At 40.3% G+C, this 23,073-nt stretch overlaps 1 long non-coding RNA gene across 4 annotated transcripts in view; it reads right to left on the bottom strand.

Moving 5' to 3' along the window:
• Positions 1-23,073, bottom strand: part of LOC138984687 (uncharacterized) — a 583,105-nt gene that overhangs the window by 408,018 nt on the left and 152,014 nt on the right. The window contains exon 3 of one of the 4 annotated variants that reach the window (XR_011461950.1): positions 1,623-1,749. The exons of the other annotated variants lie outside the window; for them this stretch is intronic. This is a non-coding gene — a long non-coding RNA (uncharacterized lncRNA). The remainder of the gene's footprint in view (positions 1-1,622; positions 1,750-23,073) is intronic. 4 annotated transcript variants of the gene reach the window in all.

The raw sequence follows: 23,073 nt of genomic DNA, 5'->3' as shown, positions 1-23,073 counted from the left end.
TGTGCCTACCTGATTTATTTGATGGTATGAAAGATGCATTATTAAAGACACATACACACACTCAAACCCCAGACTATCGGGATTATTTTGTACTCAATTTGTCTTCAGCTGAGCCCTGAAGATATTTTTAAAAATGGAATCACATAATTGCAAATAGAGATTCATTCACTTCCCCTTCAGGATATGTAATAGTATATTTATATTAACAAAACTGCAGAATCACCTTGCAAAATCAAATTTAAATATTCAAAGTATTTTTAATTCTTCCCCCCACCCAAAAAAGCTTACATTTGAGGATGGAACAAGTTCTGTACACCAGTAAGTAATCACATGAAATAAATAAAGTTTTTAATTAAAATTATCACCAAAACCTTTAAAGTATTTCTTTTTTTTTTCTGAAATAAATTTACACCAGAATTAAATTTAGACATACATTTGTGAGAACACGTGGAGCATTCATGTTACAACTAACCTACATGGCTGATTTGTAATTTTTAGAGCCTTTTAATAAAACTGTATTTTGACTCCAACACTATTTAGTTAGGGCTTTATAAAACATTTAATTATAAAATAAGATCTACAATGTTCAAATGAAACAACACACAATATAATCAAATCCCTGGCATAAAGCCATTCAATGTGTCATTCCGAGGTTAGTTTTCTGGGCCCACTCCAGTTTAAAATAGCTTCTCCAGTAACACCACACTGCCCTTTCTTCCCTTTGTCCTCAGAATTATTAGAGCATAATGTAACTCTTTTGCAAGCCTTAGGAAAATATTATTGGAATGCATGGCAAAGATGCGGAGAGGAAATGGAACTAGAGAAAAAAAAAAAAAGTTTAAAAAAAATGGAAAATCAATTACTGTTTTTAATAACAGTAGTAATAGCTTTTGTACTAAGGAAAGAAAAATTGCCCAGAGACAAAATAGATGTTCAGTATTACAGTACACTAATGAGTATATTTACATATAATTTTCTGAAATTTATGTCCAAGACTAACTGCAAATAGAATTGAGTATCAATGTGAGTTTACAGAATCCATTCATTTTTCTTCTAATCATACTGAATATTTAAGGTGCTTGATTAAGTTTCAATTATTTCTCTTCTGGAGCCAACAGAGAACCCTGACAGCTTTCAAAGTGATGGATTAGTGGGGCATGTCCCACCAATGGGCAAACATTCCTGGCTGTCACAGCAGGAAGAAAAACAATGAGAAAGTTCGTTCAAATTCACACGCAGGCCACTGGATGAAATCTGTAGAAAGCAGGAAGACGGCCAGTCTTGTCAAAAGGCTACTACAAAAAAGAGAAAGAGCAGAGACCTAAACTCAGTTGGACTTGCTTCCTCTTCATTTCATGGCAGCCTGGAGAGAAGCCTCTGACAGAGAACCATCTCCCACTGCCCCTGGAAAGATTAAAAGAGTCCGGGCCCTAGCAAATCTCCTGTACCAGGACTGAGAAGCAGAAAAGGAAATGAAGCTAATTTTCAGTAACCCTGCTTCCTTGTTCAGGTTTCCTGAAGCATAATAAAACAGAGAAGCTGTTGTCTCCAGGGTTTCACTCCCAGCTGTGCTCCACAAGTTGGAAAAAACAAGAAAGGACAAGTTAACTACTCACACCAACCTGCTTCTCCTGCTGCTGTCCTTCCAAATAATTCTAAGGGAGGCTGTGATCCCTTCTCCAAAAGGCTTTAAGAAGAAGATATACTCCTGACTGCACAAGGAGATTTAGGTGAATTCCCGGCTGAATGCTGAATGAGAAACAAAACGCTTTCTTAAGATGCAGAATCCTTGATGCATTATGTTCTACTGTGTGCTGAAAGCATCATCAAATCCATAATTAAATGTTCAAAATCTGCCTTGATGATCCACATAAAGTTCAATTTGGTCAGTTCATCCATTTAGGTGCTGAAAACAGGTAGTCATTCTTATGCATGTCCTTTCCATCCTCCCTATATTAGCTTCCTAGGGCTGCGATAACAAAATACCTCAAACTGAGTGACTTAAACGAAAGAAATGTACTATCTTACAGTTCTAGAGGCGAGAAGTCAATAGGGTCATGCTGCCTCCAAGACTCTGGGTAGAATCCTTTCTGCCTCTTCCTAGCTTCTGGTACGGGCCATCAATCCTTGGCATTTCTTAGCTTGTAATTTCATCACTTTACCTCAGCCTCTGTCATCACAGTCTCCTCTAAGGCATCCGTTTATCTGTGTCTCTTCTCTTCTTAGAAGAACACCAGTTACACTCTAATAAGGGCCCATCCTGTTCCACTAGGGTATTCTTAACTACTTACATCTGCAATGATCTTGTCTCCATGAAGGTCACATTTTAAGGCAATGGGGGTTAGGATTTCAAATATCTTTTAGGGGGACACCATTCAACCCATATACTCTTACCACTAAGTCATGTGGAGGCGCCAGACTACCTCCACACTGTCTCTCAAATCTGTCTGCTTCTTTCTCTCTCTACCACTACCCTGAATCCCAGATCATCATCTCACTGGAACTTCCTAAATCCTGACCTTGTTTTTCACTGGCTCCAATCCATTCTCCAAAATACTTATTTAATGGAATCTATCTTACACACAAAAATGTAAATAAATTATAATAAATTTTCGCAGAATACACATGTAACCACTCCCAAATCAAGAAATAGAATGTTACCAGCACCCTAGAAACACACTTCATATCCTCTCCCAGTTTATTCATCTGTTACAGTTGTTCAGTCGCTAAGTGGTGCCTGACTCTGCAACCTTATGGAGTACAGCACACCAGGTTCCTGTGTCCTTCACTGTCTCCAGAGCTTGCTCAGATTCATGTCCATTGAGTCAGTGATGCTATCTAACCATCTCATCCTCTGCCACCCTTTTCTCCTTTTGCCTCCCCATCATCAGGGTCTTTTCCAATGAGATGGCTCTTCAAATCAGAAGGCCAAAGTATGGGAGTTTCAGCTTCAGCATCAGTTCCTCCAATGAATATTCAGAACTGATTTCCTTTAGGATTGACTGATTTGATCTCCTTGCTGTCCAAGGGACCCTCAAGAGTCTTCTCCAGCCGCACAATTCGAAATCATTGATTCTTTAGGACTCAGCCTTCTTTATGGTCCAGCTCTCACATCCGTACGTAACTACTGGAAAAACCATAGCTGTGACTAGATGGACCTTTGTTGACAAAGTGATGTCTCTGTTCTTTAATATACTGTCTAGGTTTGTCATAGCTTTTCTTCCAAGGAGCAAGCAACTTTTAATTTCATGGCTGCATTCACTATTTGCAGTGATTTTAGAGCCCAAGAAAATAAAATCTGTCACTGTTTCCACTTTTTCCCCATCTATTTGCCACGAAATGATGGGACCAGATGCTATGATTTTAGCTTTTTGAATGATGAGTTTTAAGCCAGCTTTTTCACTCTTCTCTTTCACCCTCATCAAGAGGCTCTTTAGTTCCTCTTCATTTTCTGCCCTTAGAGTAGTATAATCTGAGCATTTTCCCATGTGCTTATTTGTCATTAACAAACATAATTTGGTTTGTCTTATTATTAACCTGTAAGAGTTTTTTATGCATCTGGACAAGTACTTTATCAGATATTATTTGCAATTATTTCATCCCATTTTGTTGCTTATCTTTCCATTTTCTTAGTAGCATATTTTAAAGCATTCAACTTTCAAACTTTATGATGCCCAATTTATCTTTTCTTTTCTTTTAGGGATCTTGGTGTTTTACTGCTATATTTAAGAAATTTTTGACTAACCTAATTTCATAAAAACTTTCTTCCATGTTTTCTTCTAGATTTTTTTAATAGTTTTAGTGTTTATGTTTTTATCTGCAATGTATTTCAAGTTAATTTTGTACATAGTATAGGCTCATTTTGGATAAGTGTTAAGTCACTCAGTCGTGTCCAGCTTGTTGTTATCCCGTGGAGTAGCTCACCAGGCTCCTCTGTCCATGGAATTCTCCAGACAAGAATACTGGAGTGGGTTGCCATTCCCTTCTCCAGGGGATCTTCTCTACCCAGGGATCGAACCCAGGTCTCCTGCATTGCAGACAGATTCTTTACCATCTGAGTCACCAGGGAAGCCCATAATTTTGGATATAGATAGATGATTGTTCTGGGATTCCTGGCTGGCATTAGTGATACAGAACCCACCTGCCAATGCAGGAGATGTAAGAACTGTGGGTTTGATTCCTGGGTCAGGAAGATCTCCTGGAGGAGGGCATGAAACCCATTCCAGTATTCTCGCTAGGGACTCCCATGGACAGAGGAGCCTGGTGCACTATAGTCCATAGAGTCACAAAGAGTCAGACACGACTGAAGCAACCGAACATGCATGACGCATGCATATGATTGTTCTACTTTATATTTTGGGAAATATAATTTCATCATAGTTTATAGTCCTCTTTATATGTTGCTGGATTGATTTAAAATAGTATCTTTTAAAAATTTCATTCTATAATTCCTTTTTGCAGATATGAAATATACAATAGTTTTTTCAAATGACTTTGTATCCAACAAACTTGCTAAATTCATGTTAAATTTATACTATATAATTATATCTTCTGCAAATTATATAATCTTATTGCTTTGTCTCTCATCCTTATATATTTTATTTCTTTTCCTAGCCCCACAGCATTCACTTGGCCCTCCTGTATCAGACTGAGCAGAAGTGGTGTTATCACCCTTAATTCATACCTAATTACAGAATAAGGATCTCAGTATTTCACTTAAGCCTGATGATGCTCGCTCTGTATTTTCTAAATATTCTTAAGGATGTTTACTTATATTCTGAATTTGTGAAAAGTTTTTGTCAAGATTAGATGTTGAGTTTCTATTAAGATAATCATATGGTTTTTCCTTGTTAGCATTATTTCATATTTTAATGTTACCCAACCTCTCATTCCTCTAATAAATACAGCTTTGTCATACCATAATACCTTTTTTATACATCACCAACTCGATGGACGTGAGTCTGAGTGAACTCCGGGAGTTGGTGATGGACAGGGAGGCCTGGTGTGGTGCAATTCATAGGGTCGCAAAGAGTCGGACATGAATGAGCGACTGAACTGAACTGAACTGAGTCTTCTATTACATTTTTTTTTTTTTTTTTTTGATTTGTGTATCCTTAGGACTGCCAAAACCTCTGCTCAACTTCCCTACTTCTTAGCAGGGACTTTCTACTAGGTCTTTTAGCCTCTTATAACTTTACCATTTACAAATCCACAAATGCTTCAAAAAGAAAAAGAGTGAGACTATTGAGGTCACTGCAGTATACTTCCTTTCTGCAGTATTTTGGCCCCTCAAGTCCTGGATACCTTAGCAGCTCTTCAATGTCTTTAAATAAATATTTTCTCTTCATTTTGCCTAGCCTTCTACATGTTCTATAGGAGGGTTGCTGGCTCCTCTATCATTCCCAGAAGGAGAAATCCACTATATCATATTGTTCCTCTCCTCTGAATTTCCTAATGGCTAGTCCACTGTGTTTATAATAAAATCCATATTCCTTACTATGGACTATAAGATCCTAAATGATTCAATTCTAGCCTTCCTCTCCATCATCTCTTATCACTGATTCCCTTGTTCACTCCTCTCCTCTCCAGAGGTTCTTTTCCTCTAACCTCACCACGTTCATTCCTAAATCAATACCTGTGTATTTGTTCTTCCCATTTCCTGGAACATTCTGTCTCTGATCTTTGCATAGCTGCCTTATTTTTATCATTCTGTCTCAGTTCCAATGTCACCTCCTCAAAGAGGTCTTCTCAGGACAATTTATCTAATCTGGTACCCTGACTGCCTAATCCCTGGCCTCATCAAACAAGGTAACCTACAAAAAAAGAAGGGATAGTATAATTAAGCCAACTAAAATAGAGTATTAAATTTCCAAAACTACAGAATTATCCCATTTCCATATTCAATACAGAAAAACCAATAAACCAGGGAATACAACATCTTTGGGCAGAATTACATTTCTGCACTACAGTGCAAAACGTAAGATTGTCATCTTTCTTTGAGGCGTGACAAACCTAGACTGAAATCATTTCTCCATCACTTTCCAGAAGCATGACTTCAAGTAATACTCTCTGCCTCAGCTTCCCAAAGTATGAAACAAGGAGAATGATAGTATCCATTTAACAGTATTATTGTAATCACATAGCAAATGCCATTTTTGTGTGCAAAATGCTTAATTTTTGGTTGGGTAGAGAGTTCTTTATAAACAAGGGTTGTCATGATGCTCGTGATGAAAATGATGATGAAAACAATAAGGCACCATAGCATATGGTAAAATACTAATTTCCCATCAAACACACACATAATTAAAAACTATAATAATTGCCACCAAGTAGACATCACCTGCATTAACAAATTTAGTAAAGAATTAATTTCTTTGATTTCTGTATTGTCATTAACTTTGGTGGCAAGAAAACTAGACAAACCCTAAAGTCTACTCAAAAATAAGAGGAACTTCTTGGAAAAATGCTGCAGTAGCTCACAAAATTGAAGGAAAAATTAAATAACCGAGTTTTTTTGAAGAATCAAGGTAGCTCAAGAGAAATGGGAGGCAGGAACTTAAAGACCTCACTCTAGAGCACTGCCATTTAAGAGACTGAAATAGCATCAAAACCTATATTTTGCTCTCAGTTCAAAATTCCAAATTCTCAGAAGAGAGAATCTGATTGGCATAACCAGGTCAGATGCCTACTCTGAGACCAATCATCGCTTTCCCATATATCGGGGTCAAACATCACAGTCTCAGCTGTATGTCACCTTCAAAGAAGAGTTTTGTTTTGGAGCCAGAAAGTCATCCCAAGAAGTACTACTACAACCGTAGGTACCCTATCTAAGATAAGCTTTCTCTAAAATAAGCCATTTTATTCTCCTTGCCCATCCAGAACAGTAGCGTCCAAGTTATGCACCATTAGCTGCTTAGGAGGGAGTTAATTACAAATTAAACATAACTGAATTGTTGGATCTGCTTTCAAGTCTTCTAAATAGAATAACAACATGCTACCTTGTAGAGTTAATTTTGCAGATCAAAGCTGAGTCCCTCGCTTCCTATGATGACAAGCCTTTGTGGAATTTTAAAAGTGTAAAGGTACACTTTAAAGAAATGTCATAGTGCCAGTCAACAAAATTTGGGAGAAAATATACTGGAAATTCTGTTCCATAGAAGCCATCAAAGGAAACTTGCAAGAGAAGAGAAGATATTCACTCAATGTCATGAAGAGTTTCATATTTTGCAGTCACCCAAAATCATTAAAAAAAAAAAAAAATCCCTGATTTCAAAATTCCTCTCTATTCCTCTAACACCAAAAGTTAGCCACCCAAAAGGCTGAGAAAGAACTGCAATATATAATGGATGCATTCTATACCAAAAGGGAGCCTTATCCTGCTTTACCTGCCAGGAAAACCTCAAGGAAACTGCAGGTTTGGCTAGGACAGAAAGAGCTGAATGTATTATAAACGTCAGCACTGGTTGCGAGGCATGAAATTGGGGAATATCAGCAACAGTGGAAGAAAAACTAGACTGGAATGGAGATAGGGTGATGATCCCATGTGTAATATAATTGGCATCAAAGCATTTGCCCCCAAATCACTATTTCATTATTATTTTCTTTGGGGAATGTTTATTGAGCCAAGAGCTCGCAGACAGCTTTATTATTATTATTTTTTATAATTACTTTACAATCTCATGATGGTTTCTGACACACATCAACATGAGTCAGCATTAGGTACACATACGTCCCCTTTCTCTTGGGAGCTTCCCTTGTGGCTCAGCTGGTAAAGAATCCACCAGCCATGCAGGAGACCTGGGTTTGATCCCTGGGTTGGGAAGATCCCCTGGAGAAGGCAAAGGCTACTCACTCCAGTATTCTGGCCTGGAGAATTCCATGGACTGTACAGTCCATGGGGTTGCAAAGAGTTGGACATGACCGAGCGACTTTCACTTCATTTTGCTTCCTCTCTCTTGAAACCTCCTCCTTCTTGAAACCTCCTCCCACCTCCCTCCCCATTCCACCCCTCTAGGTTGTCACAGAGCACTGGCTTTCGGTTCCCTGTGTCATACATCAAATTCCCACTGGCTATCTATTTCACATATGATAATGTATACATTTCAGTGCTATTCTTCCAAATCATCCCACCCTCTCCTCTAGCCACTGTGTCCAAAATGTCTGTGTCTCCTTTGCTGCCCTGCAAGTAGGATCATCAATACATATATATATAGGTGTGTGTGTGTGTGTGTGTGTAGATTCTATATATATGCATTAATATACAGTATCTGTCTTTATCTTTCTGACTTACTTCACTCTCTATAACAGGCTCTACATTCATCCACCTCATTAAAATTTTATTCAGGGCTGGCTGACACAGAACTTGCAAAGGGACTTCTGTGGAGATCCAGTGGTTGGGAATCTGCTTACCAATGCAGTGACACAGGTTTTATCCACGGTCCGGGAAGATTTCACATGGCACAGAACAGCTAAGCCACAAGGAAGCCACCGCAATGAGCAGCCCAAGTACTGAAAACTAGAGAGTAGCCCCCCGCTCACTGCAACTAGAGAAAGCCTGAGAGAAGCAATGAAGACCCAGCACAGCCATAAATAAATAAATAAAAGGAAGAGTGCTTAAAAAAAGAACTTGCTACAGAAAGGTAGACAGTGTGGTGAGAAAGGCTCTTGGGTCTGACTACTGGGTGCATTCCCTAGCTCACTGATTTACGAGGTGTATAAACCTTTGAAGGTTACTTTAACTTTGGAGCCTCAATGCCTTCATGTAAAGTGAGGATTGTAGTTTGATCTACAACTTCTTCAGACTGTTGTGAGTCAACAGCCGTAAAAGGCTTATCATGGTTCTGCCACATGGTAAACGCTTTATGAATATTTATTGCTATTCCCTTTCTTTCATCCTTTAATAGATATTTGCCAGACTCATTTTTTTAGACTTTGTCTGTAACACTCCTGAAAAGCTTCATTAAAAACACAGATAGTCTGAGTCATCTGATTTTTATTTGGCCAATCGGGGCATGAAAACAGAACAAAACTATCATTATCTGCATCATTTTAAAGGAAATAAAGGCCATTTGAATCTCACACACACACACACACTCACACACTCACCAAATGAGATGAAGCACATAACCGCAGAATAAAAGACAATTCACTGGGCTACAGACAGAGAAGATACCAGAGGGCCCATGAAATGGCACTGGAGCACCACCATATAAATACCCTATGTGACCGCCTAAAGTCAATAAATAAGTCAACAGTGAGGGACATGTTCATACTCTGCTCTTTGACTCAAGCTACTCCGTCCATCAGGAATACCTTCCCTACTTTCTTATCTTTTTCTATTACCATTGTTTTTTCGGTTTGAAAGTTTTTTGTTTGTCTTTTGCCTCACTGCACTGAGCAGCTTGCGGTATGAGCTCCCCCAGCAGGCCCTGCCAGTGAAAGCCCATAATCCTAGTCACTAGCCACCAGGGAACTCTCTCCCCACTTTCTACCTATTCTCCATGCTGCTTTTTTTCTGAGCCCCAGAACTTCCCTGAGAGCTACCTTATCCTCTCAGCTGGAAGCTTTCAATGCTTCCCCTTAATTCCAGCATCAAGTCTGTTTCTGGTTCTCCAGTGGCACTGACCACTGCCTACTTTGCAGTGGCAAATGTGGGTATCTTATCCACCCACTACACATAAGGATTCAATCAAGGAGTAGATCCAGGGCTCATAGTACCTAATGGGGTTATGCACATAATATGCAACAGACACAGACTTGTAGACTGAAGTGGATTTTGACAAGTAGGAGTGTGAATATTCAAAAGCACACTCAGGAAACTCAACATCTATTCACTAACTGATCAACAGATGAATATATAAACAAAATGTAGTATACATACAGTGGAATGTTATTCATCCTTAAAAGGGAAAAAATTTCTGACACATGACACAACATGAATGAACTGTGGAGACATCATGCTGGTGAAATAAGTCAGGCACAGAAGGACCAATGCTGTATGTTTCCACTTGCATGAGGTTCCTGCTGCTGCTGCTGCTAAGTCGCTTCAGTCGTGTCCGACTCTGTGCGACCCCGGAGACGGCAGCCCACCAGGCTCCCCCATCCCTGGGATTCTCCAGGCAAGAACACTGGAGTGGGTTGCCATTTCCTTCTCCAATGCGTGAAAGTGAAGTCGCTCAGTCATGTCCAACTCTTCGCGACCCCATGGACTGCAGCCTACCAGGCTCCTCTGTCCATGGGATTTTCCAGGCAAGAGTACTGGAGTGGGGTGCCATCGTCTTCTCCTAGGAATAGTCAAATTTATAGCAGTTTAAAGTTCAATGGTAGTGGCAGGGCTGCAGGGAGAGGGTAACAGGAAATTACTGATTAATGGATACAGAGTTTCAGATGAGGAAGATAAAATTCTGGAGATGGATGGTGGTGATAACCACACAACAATGTGAATGTATTTAATACCACAAAACTATATACTTAAAACTGGTTAAAATGGTAAATTTTATGTTCATATATATATATATATATATTTTTACCACAGTAAACATTTTTAATATTTTTTTTAATTTTTAAAGCCAAATAATCAGAAAAATAGGAAAAGGAGTACATCAAGGCTGTATATTGTCACCCTGCTTATTTAACTTATATGCAGAGTACATCATGAGAAACACTGGGTTGGATGAAGCACAAGCTGGAATCAAGATTGCCAGGAGAAATATTAATAATCTCAGATATGCAGATGACACCACCCTTATGGCAGAAAGTGAAGAAGAACTAAAGAGCCTCTTGATGAAAGTGAAAGAGGAGAATGAAAAAGTTGGCTTAAAGCTCAACATTCAGAAAACAAAGATCACGGCATCCAGTCCCATCACTCCATGGCAAATAGATGGAGAAACAGTGGAAACAGTGGCAGACTTTATTTTTTGGGCTTCAAAATCACTGCAGATGGTGATTGCAGCCATGAAATTAAAAGACATTTGCTCCTTGGAAAAAAAGTTAAGACCAACATAGACAGCATATTAAAAAGCAGAGACATTACTTTGCCAACAAAGGTCCATCTAGTCAAGGCTATGGTTTTTCCAGTAGTCATATATGGATGTGAGAGTTGGACTATAAAGAAAGCTGAGCACCGAAGAATTGATGCTTTTGAACTGTGGTGTTGGAGAAGACTCTTGAGAGTCCCTTGGACTGCAAGGAGATCCAACCAGTCCATCCTAAAGGAAATCAGTCCTCAACATTCATTGGAAGGACTGATGCTGAAGCTGGTGGCCAATACTTTGGCCACCTCACGTGAAGAGCTGACTCATTTGAAAATACCCTGATGCTGGGAATGACTGAAGGCGGGAGGAGAAGGGGATGACAGAGGATGAGATGGTTGGATGGCATCACTGACTCAATGCACATGAGTTTGAGTAAACTCTGGGAGTTGGTGATGGACAGGGAGGCCTGGCGTGCTACGGTCCACGGGGTTGCAAAGAGTCGGACACGACTGAGCGACTGAAATGAACTAAACTGAATCAGAAAAACACAGAAGAAACATTTCTACTCAGACTATTTTAACTCTGGGGCAAGGAGAAATGAGAAGGGAGATTATAACAGCAATAGTCAGTTCAAAGAGGCATCATGCATTAAGAGGCCCAGTCTTGTTCTATAAGTCCCAAGTCGTGCCCATGTAACCAATGGGCAAAAGAAGCTACAAGAGATTTCAATCTGACATAGAAAAGAACTTGCAACAGCGCTGTCCAAGGATAAAATGGGTTGCTTTTATAAATAAGGAGTTCCACTTCACTGGAAATACTGAAGTAAAAATGGAATAGTCCCTTGGCAAAAATGTTTGGAGAAGCCAGCATCAGGTGAAGGTTGGACTAACACAGTCGCTCCTAAAAGCCAATTAAAACTTTGATGAGAACCCACAATGAGGTATTCATGCACTGGTGGCAAAATGACAACACCAAAAGCAAAATTATGACTTTTTGGAAAGCTAAATGTATTTGACCATTTTAATTCTCAGATTATGCCTTCGACTTTTTAAGTATTAAAATAAATAGTCTCGGGGACTTCCCTTTTGATCCAGTGCTTAGGACTCTGCTCTCACACTGCAGGGGTTGTGGATTCCTGATCCCTGATAGGGAAACTAAGATCCCACAAGCTGTGCAGCACAACTGAAAAAATAAACAAATAATTAATCAATTAATTAACAGGCAAAAGAAAATAACTATTTTCTTCTAATGATATTTTTTTTCACTTACGTTCTTTTACTGAGCAAAACTAGGAGCTGACAAAGTGCTTGGAGATGCCTATCCAAATTCACCACAGAGAATGCCACAGGCCTCTCAATGGACAAATACACTTGACTGTACAGGTGTGCTCAGGAGAGAACATATATATACATGTGGCTATGAGTGTCTGCTGTACAGAGATAAAGCGGGGGACAGGGAGAAGGAATATGACTGAATGGATGCAGGCAACAACAATCATAAGAGGGAAGAGGATAACAAATATTTAGAATTACCTGTAAGAACAATTTAATGATTGAAAAAAAAAAAAGTAAATAAGATTTGAAGCCCACTACTATTGGTATCTACCATCAGCAAAAATGATTCGTCTTTGGGTATTTCTTTCTCCCTCCCTCCTTTCATTTGATCACTCATTTTTAAATCAACAGGAGAAAAAATGTGAAGGTACCAAGTTATTTTATTGTCAGGAATCAAATGAGTTAAAATACATGGATGACATCACTCCATACCAAAACCCCAGAGCTTTTTGTTTCTGCTATTTATGCTTTCTCTTGCAACATCTCCATTCACATCCTGCTGAAAACACTTCTCTTTCTGTCACTCACAATCTGTCAAGGCAGCATTATCTTCTGTGGTTTAAAACAGAAATTCCATTTAACTTGCTGGCTGATAAAGACATTTCATTCACATCCCTTAACTAACAATAATTATTCTAATTTACCACATGAAGGCAAGGGGGGAAAAAGCACTTACATTTTGCAGCTTGTTTTGCATCATGGAACACACAGAAGAGAAATGGTCTCCTCTTGGGATTAAAAAATAACTTATTAAGTCAAAAATGGACCTAAAAGGAATGTATGTTTTCAGTGTTTTCTCTACATTTCAATTAATGTAGTGGTTAGGAGTTTGGATTCTCAAATCATACTTGGGTTCAAATCCTGGCTTTGCCACTTATGAAACCTTTGGCAAGACAATGTAACCTTTCTAAATCTCATTTTCCTCATCTGTAAAAAGGAAGCATGTGTCAATATCTACCCCATAAGATTAAATTAGATAGCCAGTAAATGTTAGCTGCTGCTACTCCCTCCTTCTTCTCCTTTGACTCAGAGTCCTCACCATCATCAAATCAACAGATTAGTTAAGATTCTTTGGTGACAGGTAACACAAATTACCCTGTATAACTTTAGCAAAATAGAAAAGAAATTTACTCCATCTGTGCATAATTGCTCCTAGAATTCAAAGGAAAACTAAATGAAAGTTAGGAGCAACAGGAACCAGGATCCCACGAACTAATGGTTAGTTAGTTCTTCAGGCTACTACTATCAGGAAGAATCAGTTGCAACAAACATTTTGTATTCTGGGATCCATGTACTCAAGACAGAGACCTGCCTTGGTCACATGACCACCTCTTGGCCAGAGGAGGATAAGGTGTTGGCCTGACAGCCCCATTAATATTGTATACCTTGGGGGGAGGCTATTCCCCAAGAGAAAATCCACATGTCATAGTTCAAAGAAGGAGGATATGGATTCTCAGCAGCTACACATACCAGATGCCTACCTCATCCCAAGAACCTGCTTCATTAAGCTCACTTAAGGCTGCACAGCCTCCTCCCTTTACCAGCCTGTTTTAATATATGTTAGTTGCTGAAACTCATTTTAAGGAAAATAACAATGCGCCAGAGCGCTAAAGTACACATGTCCCTGCTTGTCAGAAAAAAAATTATTTTATTGAAAACTTTCCTATTCAAATTTCCAGGAAATTCACTGCTTGTAATATGGTCAACTTGTATTACTCCATGTGAGCAATTATGCACACATGGAGTGAATTTCTTTTCTGTTTTGATAAAGTTAGGCAGGACAATTTGTGTTGCTTGTCACCAAAGAATCTTAACTAATCCGTTAAGCATTTAGCAATCACAATATACATTTAGTACAATGACTTGTACTGTTAAAAGGCACAAAAAGCACCCATTGAAAAACATCGTCTGAAGATGACTCAGAAAAGTAGTAGTTCACCTACAAATAAATTATTTTATTTTTTTGTTTAGTAAGGTGACATTTGGGTCTCCCTGGTGGATCCATGGTAAAGAATCCACCTGCCAATGCAGGAGATGGATGTTCGATCCCTGGGTTGGGAAGATCCCCTGGAGAAGGGAATGGCAATCCACTCCAGTATCTTTGCCTGGGAAACCCCATGGACTGAGGAGCCTAGTGGGCTACAGTTCATGGGGTCTCAAAGAGCTGGACATGATTTAGTGACTAAACAACAACAAAGGTGAGATTTATGCTAGGAAATTAGACTCAGAAGCAAGATTTTGTTTTGATAATATTTTTGTCGATGATGGTATTTTAGAGAGAAAGGATTAACAATAAAAAGCAGTGATGTAGTAAAAATAATAATAAACAGTAAGAAATACATGACCTACAATCCCATTTAAATTTTCTTCCAGCTTACTAGCTGAACAAATCCAAAATAACAAAAATATTCAGAGTCTGATTAATTTGGAGCTCAAAACAACAAAGTACTTTAGTGAAAACATTTCTTATGAAGTTCAAGGCTCTGGAGACACACGGAACTAAGAAAAATCCCAGCTTCACCCTCAGCACCTATGTGACTCCAGGTGATTTACTAATCTACCCAAGCATCTCAGACTCGCTCACCTATAAGAAAAAATTTAAAGATGACGGGAGGTTTTGAGGACTTAATGAGATAATGCATGGAAGGTGCCTGACACTTTACCTGGCACATTGCAAGCTAGCAGGGATAAATGTTAATATTTATATGTACAGGGCACGGGGAGAAGAGAAAGATAAACAGTACCCAATAGACAGTGATTTTATTCCCCAGAGGACAGTTGACAATGCTGGATGCATCTATGGCTGTCACAAGCTGGGGGTTAGGGGTCAGGGGGTTCTTCTGGCATCCAATATGTAGAGTCCAAAGATAAAGCTAAGAATTCTAGAATGCACAGGCTGCTACTGCTGCTGCTAAGTCACTTCAGTCGTGTCCAACTCTGTGTGACCCCACAGACAGCAGCCCACCAGGCTCCCCCGTCCCTGGGATTCTCCAAGCAAGAACACTGGAGTGGGTTGCCATTTCCTTCTCCAATGCATGAAAGTGAAAAGTGAAAGTGAAGTCGCTCAGTCGTGTGTGACTCTTAGCGACCCCATGAACTGCAGCCTTCCAGGCTCCTCCATCCACGGGATTTTCCAGGCAAGAGTACTGGAGTGGGGTGCCATTGCCTTATCCATGCACAGGCTAGACCCCCACAATAGAACTATCCAAAACAAAATGTCAATAATGCCAAGGCTGAGAAACAAGAGAGAGAAGGAAAGTGAGAAGCAATGTGATCTAATGAAGACTCTGGAAAGGATGTGCAAGGGGAGGTACAGGAGAATGGATCAGAGTAGCAGATTTAAAACTAGATGAACTGAGCTTCTGCCCCACATAAACTTTTGAGTAAGTGCTCAGAATCTCAGGATTCTCATTTGTAAAATAGGCATAAAACCACCTACTTCAAAAGGTCATGAGCAGTTATGATATTCACCCTTGACTAACCCATTATGGATGTTCACTGTTTAATCAATGGGATTACACCAATGTATGTATGCACTGACTAGCAATCCTAATTGCTAGGTTTGTTGTTGTTGTTTAGTCACCTAGTTGTGTTGGACTCCCTGACAGGCTCCTCTATCCATGGAATTCTCCAGGCAATAATACTGGAGTGGGTTGCCATTCCCTTTGATCAAACCGGGACTCCCTCATTAGCAGGCAGATGCTCTACCACTGAGCCACCAGGGAAGCCCAAATTGTTAGGTACTTAACAAGAGATGGTTACTACTATACTTGTTACATGGTAGGCAACAGCCAGGTTGGAAGTCTGGCTCAGCTACCTTGGAAATACTTGGAAGGCTTTGTTAACCTCAGCAAGACTCAGTTTCGTATTATAAAGATATCAATAATCAGACTTGCCTGGGATCCTCGAAAACTCTGAAATTTTGAAAAGCATTATATGTGTGTGTGCTTTTATCTGAAGAGGCTCTAAAACTGGTTTAAAACCACTGGGTTAGAGGGTGTACATTTTTTGAAAGAAAGTAATAACTAGAATTTCTGAAGACATCATTATACTGTGAAAGAGTACCTTGGAGTTTAAGAACTCAGATGTGGGAGTTTGAATTCTGCCTCTGTCAGTTACTGGCTGTACAATCTTAGAGACTGACTAAACGATAACGAATCTCACCTATGAAATTAGGGTGCTCCTGCGTCTGTACTAAGTCACTTCAGTCACATCCGACTCTTTCGCAACCCTACAGACTGCAGTCTACCAGGCTCCTCTGTCAATGGGGATTCTCCAGGTAGGAATACTGGTTTGGGTGGCCATTCCCTCCTCCAGGGGATCTTCCCAGTAGTGTCTGCCTAAAAAGGACCTTGAACAAAATGAGACAATCCCACAAATTTGGCATAGCACCCAGCACATAGTACATGCTCGCTAAGAATTAGCTTCATGATGATGGTTTTTGCATAAACTGTTCCACGCCCAGATGATAGTAGATGGCTTGAGCTTTCTCTGACTCCATATAATGTATGGTATCAGGAATATTGCAGCAATTCTCTAATTATATCATCCATCTACTTCCAGCTCAGCCAGAGGAGTCACTGATTTGGATGCACCCTCTCTATAACAATATCTATACAACATCAGAAAGGGAACAGGAGAAGTAGCTATGAATCTGACCACAAAAGATCACAAAAGTTCTTTTTACACCTGAAAGGTTCATTCAAACGTCCTCCCTCTAATAAGTGCTCACAAACTCCCCTGGCATTTCCATAAACACAATGACCTACTTGGTTTTTCATTATTCCAAGACAATTCTAAGCTTGACTCACATACATATAGAACACACACTCCACAGGAACTTTTATCTATATCCTTCATTCTTCCTGGTACCTAGCATACAAGACTTTATGCCCAGCTAACCTGAATAATGCCAAACCCTTTGACTGTGTGGACCACAACAAACTCTGGAAAATTTTTAAAGAGATGGTAATATCAGACCACCTAACCTGCCTCTTGAGAAATCTGTATGCAGATCAGGAAGCAACAGTTAGAACTGGACATGGAACAGACTAGTGCCAAATAGGGAAAGGGGTACGTCAAGGCTGTATATTGTCACCCTGCCTATTTAACTTCTATGCAGAATACATCATGAGAAACGCTGGGCTGGATGAAGCACAAGCTGGAATCAAGATTGCTGAGAGAAATAACAATAACCTCAGATATGCAAATGACACCACCCTTATGGCAGAAAGTGAAGAACTAAAGAGCCTCTTTATGGAAATGAAAGAGGAGAGTGAAGAAGTTGGCTTAAAGCTTAACATTCAGAAAACTAAGATCATGGCATCCGGTCCCATCACTTCATGGGAAATAGATGGGGAAACAAAGGAAACAGTGACAGACTTTATTTTGGGGGGCTCCAAACTCACTGCAGATGGTGACTGAAGCCATGAAATTAAAAGACGCTTGCTCCTTGGAAGAAAAGTTAAGACCAACATAGACAGCATATTAAAAAGCAGAGACATTACTTTGCCAGCAAAGGTCTGTCTAGTCAAGGCTATGGTTTTTCCAGTAGTCATGTATGGATGTGAGAGTTGGACTATAAAGAAAGCTGAGCACCGAAGAATTGATGCTTTTGAAATGTGGTGTTAGAGAAGACTCTTGAGAGTCCCTTGGACTGCAAGGAGATCCAACCAGTCCATCCAAAGGAAATCAGTTCTGAATATTCATTGGAAGGACTGATGCTAAAGCTGTAACTCCAATACTTTGGCCACCTGATGGGAAGAACTGACTCATTGGAAAAGAAGCTGATGCTGGGAAGGATTGAAGGCGGGAGGAGAAGGGAATGACAGAGGGTGGGATGGTTGGATGGCATCACCGACTCAATGCACATGAGTTTGAGTGAACTCTGGGAGTTGGTGATAGACAGGGAGGCCTGGCAAGCTGCAGTCCATGAGGTCGCAAAGAGTCGGACACGACTGAGCGACTAAACTGAACTGAACCTGAATAAACGGGGGCTGCCTTGAAGCCTGCCTCTGCCCAACAATATCCATGAAGAACGATTCTAGCAACTTGCCAGTACATTACACAGAAAAACAGCCTAAATTCCTTCCTTATCCATCTATTTGCCCTTCCTTCAAGCAGTTGCTTAAAAAAACAAAAAAACTCGGTCCCTTGTTCTACCCCACCCCACCCCTAGTTCTCCTCAGTGCCAAGCTGCTTCCATCCAGCCACAAGTTTACTGTCTTTTTGACACCCATCCCCTCTCTTCCGGGGAATAACTCCTGCAAGGCAGAGATTGGTCTGAATGCCCTTTTCTCTTTTGAAGAATTTTCCTGGAATTCTGGGTAATAAGCTCTCCATCTCATTTCACAAGGAAGCCCACCATAAGACAGCTTTCCATCCTTGGCTCAATGCCATTTAACCTTCTTCCTGGAGCTGCAAGTAGATGACCCCCTAAGTTCTTCTTACCCCCAGAACAGTATTAAGAATCAAAGGCCTCATCTGCTGCTGTCTACCTGACTTGCGGGGCAAAGTCAGTATTAATCAGGGGTGCCCTTTTTGCTACTGACAGACAAAGTAGATGTGCTCATAAGCAAGAGTTTCTTGCCAAACCCTCAGGGCTTTAAATCTTTTCCAAATAAACTGCAATTTGTAAAGAAACCCCCTAAATGATGTTGCACAAGGAAGTTAAAGCAGGCACAGAAGGATGGAGTAACATTTCACCATCTGCCTGTGATAATAATAATGCCTCCGCTTTGCAGAAATCTCTAATTGATTGTGAGACAGAAGCACAAAGATCCTGCCATAACCTAACAAAGATTATTCCTAAATTATACCTTTGCAGAGGATGAGCACTAAGGTCAGTGCTCCTAAGAACCAATTTTGAGCATATGAACTTTCCGGTGGCAGAATGATAGGAGCCTTGGGACACAGTTGGGCAAGATGGAGCCAATTCGCTTTATTATGGTTGCTCGAAATAATGTCAAGCTGGGGCCCCATAGAGAGCTGAGGGGAAGGAATGAGTTTGGGACAGTGTTTCCCACTGGTGGCACAGACATGCCTTAAAGCGGTGTGGATACACATTTGTTTGGGTTTCCTATGGAGGAAGCCTGGGCTGCTCTACTCTCTACGGTATTGAGCTAGGAGGCTGTATTTCAGGGAAGTCATGCTTTTCTACAATGGTAGAGTTCAGGCCTGAACCGGAGGGCTTGAGAAGAGCAAGCTGGAAAAAGAAGCTTTGATTTCACAATTTTCTTAAACTTCCTTTCCACAGGAAGGACCCAGCCAAGCATTGCTGGCCCATGGCAAATGGAAATTAATGACTTAGCTGACTGCCTCTTGCCTAGGTCCCCACAATCAAAAGACCATTGATTATTATAAAGTTAAATTACAACCTGATTTTTAAAAAGTTATTACATATTTTTATATGGATAATATATCTTACATAAATGCAATATATTTATATACACATAGTGTCCATATGTACTGGAGAAGGAAATGGCAACCGAGTATTCTTACCTGGAAAATCTGGATTCATGGACAGAGGAGTCTGGCAGGCTACAGTTCATGGGGTCACAAAGAGTCAAACACGACTGAGCAGTAACTGAGCATACACATGGTCCATATGTACTTTTATATGCATGTATGTTAGGATTCTTTGTCCTAATTAATATTAAACCTGGGGGAAAAACATCTTTTCACCTTTTTCTTTAAGTGACAAGAAGTTAAATATCCCTCTCTTGGTAACTGATCATAAACAGTTCCACTCTACTCACAGGGAAAGCTAATTTCTAGTATGTACATTAGATTTATATTTCATTATTCTTATTCTTTAATTTTAAAACATGAAATAGCATTGCCTTATTTTCATTATATATATTACTTTATATTTTATTATTGAGGCGAAGGGGGCAGAGGAGGATGAGATGGTTGGACAGAATCACTGACTAAATGGACATGAGTCTGAGCAAACTCTGGGAGATAGTGAAGGACAGGGAAGTCTGGCGTGCTGCAGTTCATGGGGTTGCAAAGAGTCGGACAAGACTTAGCAACTGAACAACAAATATATCTTGTTACCATATGAGCATCAATATACTATTACTCTATGGCAAATGATGCTAGTTTTCCATCCATAGTGGGGGTTCACAAAATCTGTTTTTAATATATTAATTTAAGTAAACAGAAGTGAGTCAATTTAAAGAAAAACATTTTAATAATAACCATCACAGTAGTCTACAGCCTGGATGCAAAGCAAAAAAATGTGGGGTTTGCTTTCCCTTAACTCCAGCTCCTCCTACTCTCTACCAACACCCATTTTTTCCTCCAAAGCATGAGTTTAGGTATGAAGGTGATGAAACTCTCCTTTCCTCTACCTTGACACTCACTTGGGATCCTCACAAGCAGCTTGTCAACATATTTAGGAAAGATAATCTGAGCTGAGAAGGTAAGGTTTTTTCATTCCAGAAATTAGCAGGAAAAAAAAAAAAAAAAAAACAATGAAACAATCCAAAGGCCCTTCCAGACTCGCACAATTTGGGGGTTTTAATGGCAAAAAGCAGCCATTTATTATTAGACAGATACCATTATTTACCAGCTGGAAAGCAAGATTTCCTATATGAAGAAAGTTTCATGTTTGCTTTTTAGCTTTGGAACCACCCTATTTATGGGTGATTCAGACTTAGGCAAAGTCTGACCTAAGTCTGAATTTCCTCACCTAACAAATGAGGGCCTACTTCCCAAAGGAAATAATGAGTATTGGGCACTTAACCCAGGGTCAGGCACACAGATGTGCTCAAGGAGAGTTATTATTACTACTATAATTATCAACAATGTTCATTAAACCACATAGCTATAGTGATGATTATTCTAACAGGAGCTTTCCACTTTCAAAAAAATGCAGGTACCTTAGTAATCATTTACCCTTAATTCTGGGCTACAGTACAACTTTAGCTTCCTCAGGCGATTCATTTAGCATTTTTCATTCAACACATACTTCCTTATATACCAGCCACAGTTCTAGACACTGGGGAAACAGCACTGAACAATGCACAGCAAAGTCCTTGCCCTGTGGCTGCCATTCTGGAGGGGAGAGAAACAATGCAGCTAATAAGGGAATACAAATTGCAATAGATCTAGCAGTGAGGAATGCTAGAGAAGAAAAAAATGAATTTTGATCTGGCAAAGGCCTTGCCCATTAAGACAAAGGCCCTGTCTCTTCTGGAGTACTTGGGTTTTACATCAGGTTAGTCAAGACCTTTAGATAGTAAAATCTGATCTTTGGGCCAATAGTCTTCTTGGCATGATTTCAGAGGCAAGTGCTCAAACAGTAAAAAGGAAAAATATTTCCTCTGCATACTTGCTGACATCTAAAAGCAAGAGGAAAGGGACTTCCCTGGTGGTCCAGTGGTTAAGAATCTGTCCTGCAATGTAGGGGGTGTGGGTTCTATCCCTGGTTGGGGAACTAAGATCCCTCATGCTGCAGAGCAATTGAGCACACGAGCCACAACTGGAGAGTATGCACACCAAAATAAAAAGATCCCGCACTGATGCCATGAAGATCCTGCGTGCTGCAACTAGGACCTGAGTCAGCCAAATAAATAAATACTTTTTAAATAAAATAAAAACAAGGGGAGAGGTGGGGAAACAAACGGTACTTTCTGTGGCAGCCAAAGCCGGACTATTACGGGGTGCCACTCCTGGTCCCTGGAGTGGAAAATATAATCAAGTTTCCTCTTCCCTGCCGAGCCTAGAACCAGCTTCACAAATTTTCTCAGCACAGTTCTCAAGGCAACCACCATCAGTGATTCAAGTTAGCATAAGAGATGAAATCTGTGTGTCATCATGAGTTTGAAGTAAGGTTTAAATGCAAATATATTTTCAGAAAGGTAGCATACTGACATAACAATCACATGAAGTACCAAATGACTAGTCCTCTCCCAAGAGCACATCTTATCAGGGGTGGGAAATAGCTAAGAAGAAATGCTGTAAGTGTACAAGGGTTTCGAAGGACGCACACCAAGGAAGGGAGGACATCTTTTATAATCCCACCCACATTCTTTTCTGAACGGGTGTCATAAGGCATTTCCACACACTCTGTGATTTGCAGGAACCACCTCCATGAGCATACCTCTGTCTTTCACACAGACACCTAGTTGAGCCCACAAATTATAGTGCTCCCAAATGGCAGCTCTGTTCTTCCAGGTATACAGGCCGAACACCCTGGAGCTCATCAGCACATCCTTTCAGCCTGACCTTCAGGAGATTAACAAAATCCAATCATTTCTCGCCAACTCCACCTCTGCCTCCCAAATCAAGCCACCACCATGTCTTGGCTGGATGCCTGCAATAATTCTCTAACAGTCTCAGCTTCTGCCTGTGCTCATGCACTGTCTTTTCACTCAAAAGCCTCCTAAAACCTAAGTCAGACTGCAACTCTGGTGAAAAACAGCCTGTACCTGCTCATCTCACCCAGAGTAAAACCCTACAAGGCCCTTGCTGCTGTGGTCCCCAGCCATTTCTCCCGGCTCTTCTCCACTACCCTCCCACCCTCCACCCCTTGCACTCTTCCCTCCAGCCTCACATGCATCCAAGTTTTCCTCCAATAGGCATGGCATGTTTCTACCTCAGGAGTTTTGCACTTGCTGTTTCCTCTGCCAAGGATACTTTTCCTCTGGGGAGTCATGTGGCTGCTCCCTTAAGACAGTCACGTCCGGCCCTGAGATGCACTCACAGATGCACTGCACTCCCTAACAAAGCACACAAACCAGCCCCCACCTCCACCCCAT

This window comes from Bos mutus, chromosome 22, assembly GCF_027580195.1.
Source record: "Bos mutus isolate GX-2022 chromosome 22, NWIPB_WYAK_1.1, whole genome shotgun sequence".
NCBI lineage: Eukaryota > Metazoa > Chordata > Mammalia > Artiodactyla > Bovidae > Bos > Bos mutus.
This window is presented reverse-complemented; position numbering and strand designations above follow the sequence as displayed.